General features: G+C 33.4%; 1 protein-coding gene across 4 annotated transcripts in view; it reads right to left on the bottom strand.

Annotated features, from left to right (window-relative positions):
• The window catches only part of LOC138137979 (uncharacterized), a 106,385-nt gene that overhangs the window by 32,002 nt on the left and 67,945 nt on the right, over nucleotides 1-6,438 (bottom strand). The gene's annotated exons all lie outside the window — the stretch shown is intronic.

Here is a 6,438-nt window from a genome sequence, read left to right as displayed (position 1 = left end):
CGACGTCAAATTTTAAGGTTACGTTTTAACCACATTATTTGTGATAGTTTTGTTTAATTTTGCTTGAAATGTCCTCCGTATTATGCCAACGAAAAGCATGTGGACAGAATCATTTACAGAATTTGTAAATTGCAAAAATAATATTGGAATTGCGCGGAAACTTGCAAGACTGGAAGTTAGCAGGTATGGGGGCATGGCCTCCTTGATCGAAAGAGACAAAGCATGGAGGGAGAAAAGACTGGAGATGGCACTAATTCAAATAAAACTACAGAGTCATTAAAGGTTTCTGAATATAGACGCTAGGCCAATGGCTTGCTTCGCCTTCCTTCCAGGCGCATTGTGCTTCTTTATCTATATAGCGCATTGTGGACTGGGTCATAAAAGGTTGTTGCACGTGCTTTTAGAGGGTTCGGATTTTTAACATGGGCAGCATAGGAAATGCCATCTCCAGTCTTTTCTCCCTCCACGAGACAAAGTCTCTTATAAGGCCAGCCGCATTAGCTAGTTTCAGGTCTTTTTCGTGTTTTTAAGAGGGCAGCACTATAAGGGGTCTGGAGGGTTGCCTATCTTCAATAATATAACCTCAAATAATTGGCAGCGTAAGGTTAGATTGGTAAGAATCTATAAATTTTGGGATCCTGATATGAGAACGATAAAATCATCATAATTTTTTTTTAATTACAATAGATAAGCCAGTTATCAAAAATTATTTATTAAACAATAATCATGATTATGTAATTCTAAATTATTTTCTTAATTAATTTAATTTCATAAGTTTCCTTTTTTTGGTAAGAATGTTTGTCTTTTTAAAAAATTGTGTCTTCGAATTACAGTAATTATTACTTAGTACCGGAGAGACTAGTTTACCTATTAATATACTGCAAACAGTGTAATTATGAATTTTGGGGTTTATATAAAGGTATGAAATTAAAATTTTGTTCAAAATATAATCGACTTATTTATGTGGAAGATATGGCAAGATTTCTTGTATAATTTGGACCAAAAATTCTACTAATTTTATAAATCGTTCGTTTGGATAATTTAAATTTCCTCTATCTTGATTGTAAATTAATTCTAACAAGGGACTTTTCTTGTTAGGTGACGGATCACATAAAGTCGACAAACATATATCACAATTTACACCTTCTTTCAATTTCAAAATTAAATAGCCACATAGGAAAGCTGTGGCTGCTGATCCTATTTCCACATAATTTTTATTAAATGTATATCTAAATGCTTGTAATTTTTCTAACTTTTCAATAACGTTGTCGGGTAATACTACGATAATTTCATTAGGCTGAGCACTTAAATTTTGAATTTCTATTAATTTTGTTTTGCTAGTGTATTCTAGACCAAATTTTAGATTAGATGTATTCACACTCTTCATCAATCCATTCTTTCAAATTAGTCGAACTGCATGCTCAGCTGCTCTACAATCTGTGAGGTCATTGCTACCTCCTCGGAGTCTAATATTTGAAAATAAAGCTTCAACTGCATCCGAACTAAAAGATCTTGTCAAAACATAAAAAAAGTTAAGATCGTGGATTAAATATTTCACGTAAAGATATGTGCTTTTTGCTGTGGATATTAGTGCTTCAGCCATTTCCTTTGTTAAACCTTTCATATTTGCTCCTGCTGAAGTTGTTTGAATATCGTTAATAAATTTTGGAAAATCTTCATTTAACCAAATAAGTCTCGCATCATGAACGTCGGTATATGGGGCCGTGTTCGGATCTCTTTTATGAATATACTGTGTTCTACTGCTCACATCATGATTTTGGAAGTATTTATACATGTGTTTGTTAGAAGATCTGAACCAGCATGAAAATTTGGATCTTGGTCTGAAAACTACAAAAATATTACTAAACTAATTTTTGAAAATTCACTTTTAACAAACATTAAATAAGGAAGGAATTGCTCCCTTGCCTAGTCTACCCTGTTTTATTTTTGGTACAAAACTATCTGCAGTAAAATGTTGAATTGTTGACTACATATAAATGCAGAGTCCGTTATCTGGTCCATGTCTACGAAATAGAGAAGTAAACTCTACACTTTTAAATTCATATTACATACCAGTCAGTGTTCTCTAGTAAAATTTTTTTCCACAATAAATTTAAATTTGCGTCTGCAGGCATAGAATGAAAGGAAACATTATCATCAGGATTACTTGAATTACACGATTTTATGCAGCACTTTCTTACGTATGGCATTTTGTAAAAATAAATTGACAAATATTTTTGATTTTTCAAAATTAGTCGCCTATCGTAATGTACATGACTGAAAAATAGAGGGAGCTACTATAAGGGATGTCAGTGAAAGACATTTAAAAACAGACATTTCTACGATGCGACTGGCCTTATAAGAGACTTTGTCTCTTTCGATCTAGGAGGCCATGTATGGGGGTAAACTAATTCATGGCGTTGCCGCAACAAAATCTAGGAAGAAAGAAAAACAGTCTAAACGTGGTTGTTTAGTGCTGTTTTCAACAATTTTTAATATAAGTATCTGACCTATTAGTGGATAAGTATGTAAATAGTTATCAAAAGAGTTCTGAAGGGTGGGGTTTTTTGAAAGACAAAATTAAAACGGAGGAATGAATTTGCAGAAAAATCAACAAAGCACGAAAGAACACAACTCAAAATCTTAAAAATTGAAATTTGTTATATCTGTCTCATGTTGCCTAAATAAATTTTCAAATATTGGTAGAACCATGCACGGCTGTCAAATGTCGAAAGCAGACGCAGGTCATGTCGACTTCTTGATTCGGACTAAGCTCATCGGACTATAATAAAAAAAAATGGACTATATACTTAATTGTATGTGGTTTATACACTATTTATTTCGATGCTAGGTTATGGCTTAAGCCAGTAGAAACAATCTGTCACTTCTCACTTAAAAATGTTTTCAATTGGGAAAATGTAATTACAGATGATACTTGAATATTAGTTGCAATGATAACAGTAACAATAACCAAATTGTACGAGTACTCAGTGAAGAGAAAAAAAACTGAAACTTTTACAATTAGCTTGTTATAATAAGTTATAACTGTTAACAATTACATTGTTGGAGGCAGAATGAGACTGATATGACTACAACTCAAACAAAGCCTTTGCATGGTAAATACCTTGTGAGTTTGAGTAATCTGATTTTGATGTGAAAGCTTTTCAAATATGGGTGCAGATAAAAAGGGAACAAATATTGTGACATTCGAGATTAGGGAAGCGGAAATCTTATCTATGAAAATGTATTTGTACAAAAAATAAAATTTGATTTTTGTAGTTACTAAAGTTGTTTGCAGTGTTTCCAAATAGAAGAGTTCCATTTTTGGGTCTTACAGAATTAGGAAATGTTTGTTGTGTTGTTTGGAATATGAGATCTATTAGTTAATACTTGGGGAACGCAATACATGAATCAGAGTCCACGTCGAGTTAATTTTCCGTATGATTTACTGAAACCATTAATCTTTCAAGTATTTTTTTTCTTTTATCTAATTTACTGAAACTTATTTTTTATTCAGGACCTCGAACCATCACAATTTCCTTCGTCTAGAATATTACACTATTTGTTTTGAAGACAAACAGTAATATAAGAGATTTAGATCTGGCGAATAATGTGGCTGCTCTGATGTTTTGGGGCCAGTATGAACCTGACCTGATGAGACTGGTGTGAATTACCTTTAAAAAATATATAACCAGACTAGATTTGACCTGACCTGAGCAAACCCTCAATGGGTTTAATTTGCAACTCAAATAAATTCCCAAAAAATCTTCCAACGTTCTATGTCGCCATTTAAAATGCAAAAAAAAACCAACTGACAACATTTTCACTAATCTGTGATGATTTTAATTTCCAATTAAAATAAATTCCCGAAAGAACTCTTTGACACTTTACTCAAAACAGCTTAATCTTTTCTCTAATTAAGTTTCCATTATCCTATTTCTCCCCATGTTCATTTTATAGAAAACCCTTAATTTGGCCCTCCAGCCGAACCCTTCAGCTTCCCATTAAAACTGATTAAATAATTCAGATATTATTACTTACATAAAAATATCGAATAAAATCCGGTTAGCAGGAGCATTAACCATTAAATATTCATAACAATGGCCAAACACTTAAAAGCCTGCACTACCAGCGGTGTTTACTTCCCTGGGGATGGCGTAAATAGTAACGAGCAACTTCCTTATTGCTTTATTTTCCCCACTACATAATTCAATAAATCGGAAAGCGATCGACACTTTTTGACCCGAGAGAAATCGACTTTTTCTTGTCCCTTGCAACAAACAAATTGAAAAATTGTAAACGAGGGTGTGTCGCGCTTTTAATAATAGAAGCCATCTAATTTTTATAAATGTCAGGGTTAAAAAATGCCAAGCCCTACACGCATGAAAATTTACATTTGCATTTGGCCGCAAGTAAATGTCAACACACGATGTAATATTGGAAGTTGCAATAATCAGAACATGACGGGTCGGGATCCATTTCATTAGAAAGCACATAATTGGAAGACAACAAAGACAATCATTAAGGAGAGACAATGCAAACAGTATAATAGAACAAATCTAGGTGTGATGATGAAAGCTGTCCATTTAGGAAATTGGGGAAATGAGGGAAATCATGATTGCCGAGAATGAACCAATATTGGTTGCGGGAACGGAGAATGTCGTATTCGTATCAGAAATAATATTCAGGACGGATCAGACAAGGTGGATTTTTATGCCCTCGTATGAAGATTTATCGTCGTAAAGTTGACACGATGGATGTGCTATCGGTTTACTAAAGTGCGGAGTAAAACTTGTGGGAGAGCATAAGTTTGCAAAAATGAATTAATAAAGCAGTACGAAGGCGTGCAAAGGAGTAGGTACATCCACGATTCAACCAAGTTTCTACCGCAGATGCGAGTTCAAGGAGATTTTATTTTATCAGTTAAATTTTATTGCTAGGTTTTAGTAGTTTAATCCAGGCGAGTTTTGAGTCATTTTTAATCATGATCTAGATGAGTGAATTAGAACAAGGAAAAAATCGTTCTTGGTATTTTTGTTGAGAATAGATTAATGACAAAATAAATGCTGACAGAAGGTCGTAGTGTCTAATTACTCTAATTAAATGTTTTGTCGAATCTTCGTTGGAGCTATTAATCGGCTTTCGAAAAGGATCCACAGGTTTCCAAAAACAAATTTGTAGATACATATAAGTGAAAAATAAAATACTCAAGAAATCTCTGGTGCAAACACATGACCATTTGCGAAATGACAGACTGCAAAATTTAATTTGGGAACAGTCGTATACAACAGAAAGTGCCAAAATAGTACTTTCTTCAACGAGCGTATAATGATGGGTATTATATAAAAGGATGAAAATTCCAACACGAGCCGTAGGCGAGTGGTGAAATCGTCCGAATGAATAATAGCCATTATACGCGAATTGAAGACTATACTTTCTCCATGCCTATACCAAGAAAAAACAATATTATTTTTTACAAACGCATCCGATTGACGATTTGTCAGTAATATGTATTTGCTTCTTCATTAGTCGGAAAATAATTAAGATAAAATAAATCGCCAGCAACGTAACATAGATCCTTATAAAAAGTGTTCAAATGAAATGTTCATCAAGTTGGCTTTGACTTTATTTTTTAAAAGACAACAACATCGTAAATTAAGTTGGTTAGACAAAGATAGCGACAAAGGTCAAAGCCAATTTGATGAACTTTTCGATTGAACACGTGTTATAATCTTTGACAGAATTTTTCCAAGCTCAACTAGAAGGTTCTTTAAAATGATTGTCAAAATAATTGGAATTTTTCGTGAAATTCATTTTATCCTATAAATTCAAACCATTATAATTTTCGTAATTCATGAGCGATTGTAATTTCACAGGTCTTGCCATAAAGAGTATTCGATTTAGATGCATAAGTACAGATTTTGTTGGAAATTGATTAATAACTCTTGTTGTGGCGCGGATTTAACAGACGCCGTGACCAGAGTGGAGATTACTCCTGGCGTCATAAATAGACCAACCGTATCTCAAAAACCATTGGTCGTTCAGAAATTTTTATAAAGCAAATTTTGTTCAAAATTTAGCAATCTGTAAGATTTCTTGGAACATTTTTTGCCGCAAAAACAGGAAGTATCGTCACAAATAAAAATGCTTGCACCGTCTCTTGTAGATCTTTGTACTCGTAGATTTAAATATCCAGCGACTGGACTATAAGTAGTGAAGCTTGAACAAATCTCAATTCAAATATTAGTCGAAAGCAATAATTTAATATTATATTCGCACATTTATTAGACCCATTAACATTTCGCCTATTTCCAACAGACCTCGTTATAATTAATTAAGCAACAACCTTAAACACACTAAACACTGCACTCAATGATTCAACGAAATTTCCAACCTTTTAGGTGTTATTAACACTTGCACACAATGCTACCGAGTTCA

Source organism: Tenebrio molitor, chromosome 9 (assembly GCF_963966145.1).
Source record: "Tenebrio molitor chromosome 9, icTenMoli1.1, whole genome shotgun sequence".
NCBI classification, from domain to species: Eukaryota; Metazoa; Arthropoda; class Insecta; order Coleoptera; family Tenebrionidae; genus Tenebrio; species Tenebrio molitor.
This window is presented reverse-complemented; position numbering and strand designations above follow the sequence as displayed.